The following is a 1,424-nucleotide window of genomic DNA, read 5'->3' as shown; positions in this document are numbered from 1 at the left end:
ATTCTTCCTTCTGAGGCAGCAGCATTATTCCTGCATCTCCTGCCTTTTGAGTTTATTCCACTATTTATTACAAACCCTGGGTCAGTCCCTGCCTGGCTCTGCCTGGTGTAGGGCCAGTAGAGGAAACACAGCTTGTTACGAAGGGTCGAGGCTGAGCAGAGACCTGATTTTGGAACCGAACACCCAAGTGTCTCCCAGGGAAGAGGTTCTGCCCGGGAAAGAGGCCAGATGAGCTGGTTATAACAAAACAACAAAACATTGACCTCTGCAGAAACAAAGGCTGGCACGAGTGAAACCTCCCTAAACACAGGCAGAAGTTCCTCCCAAGAGCTACCAGGAGCCTTCCTATTAAAGCTGCCCCCAGGAAGCTGCTGAGCTGAGTGGTTTTAAGGTGCTGCAGTAGGTTTAGAAGCTCTCAGGGCTGGTAAGGTTGATTTTTTTTTTTTTGGAGGGGAGACTTGGTTTTACATATATGAGTGTAGTTATGACACAAGGTAGGTAATTCCCAGTTCTCAGATTTCTGTGTCTGCTTCCTCAGGTCTGTAACTGTTTCTTCTGCTGTTTTAGTGCTGTAACAGCTTTGTCTTGCTCCTGTGATTTGCAAAATCCCTCTTAAAAGCAGTTGGTTTAGACCTTTGTGCTGTATTGATGAGAAATGGCAGGGAATTTGCTTGTTTGGGTCTTGTTGTTGCCTGTTTGGGTTTTTTGGTTGTTTGGCATGATGGTGTGAAATGTCTTTCGTTGGTCAAGTCAGGCCAGGCTGGACGGGGCTTGGAGCAACCTGGGCTAGTGGAAGGTGTCCCTGCCCATGGCAGGGGGTGGAATGAGCTGAGCTTTAAGGTCCCTTCCATCCCAAACCATTCTGGGATTCTATGATTCAGGTCTCCCCTGGAGAGGGGACCCTCCCCTCAGGAGAGGGTCTCCAAAGTCCCAGACACAGATAAAACAAGAAAAAAGCTTTCTTGTCTTGACATATGCCTGAGGACAAGGTGGTGCTCCTGCAGCTCATGGTCCAGCCAAGGTGTCTGTGCATTTACCTGCCCCCTCTGAGCACCCTCTAGGGATCCCTGACCTACCCCTGCCTCGGTGCAGAAGGTTTGGGGTCTGGAAGCTCCCTCTGAAGCAGTGGGGTAGCAAAGGACCCCAGTCTGAGCGGGTCTCACACAGGACCCCCGCTCCCCTCAGGGGTGTTGAGCACTCCCAGGGTGTTCTTCCCGACGCTGTCCCGATGATAACGTGTCTGACCTTGCAGCCCTGCCCGGGGGGAGGCTGTGCTGGTGTCCTTGGTGCCGTGAGCCGCTGGCACATCCCGGGAGTGCCCGGCCCCCGCAGCACCTCCCGAGCTGCTGCCAGTGCCCGGCCCCTCCCGAGTGTCCCTGTCCCCACAGCCCCTCCCGAGTGTCCCTGTCCCCGCAGCCCCTCCT

The sequence above is a fragment of the Lepidothrix coronata genome, unplaced genomic scaffold (assembly GCF_001604755.1).
Source record: "Lepidothrix coronata isolate B3197 unplaced genomic scaffold, Lepidothrix_coronata-1.0 Scaffold305, whole genome shotgun sequence".
Classification (NCBI taxonomy): Eukaryota; Metazoa; Chordata; class Aves; order Passeriformes; family Pipridae; genus Lepidothrix; species Lepidothrix coronata.
This window is presented reverse-complemented; position numbering follows the sequence as displayed.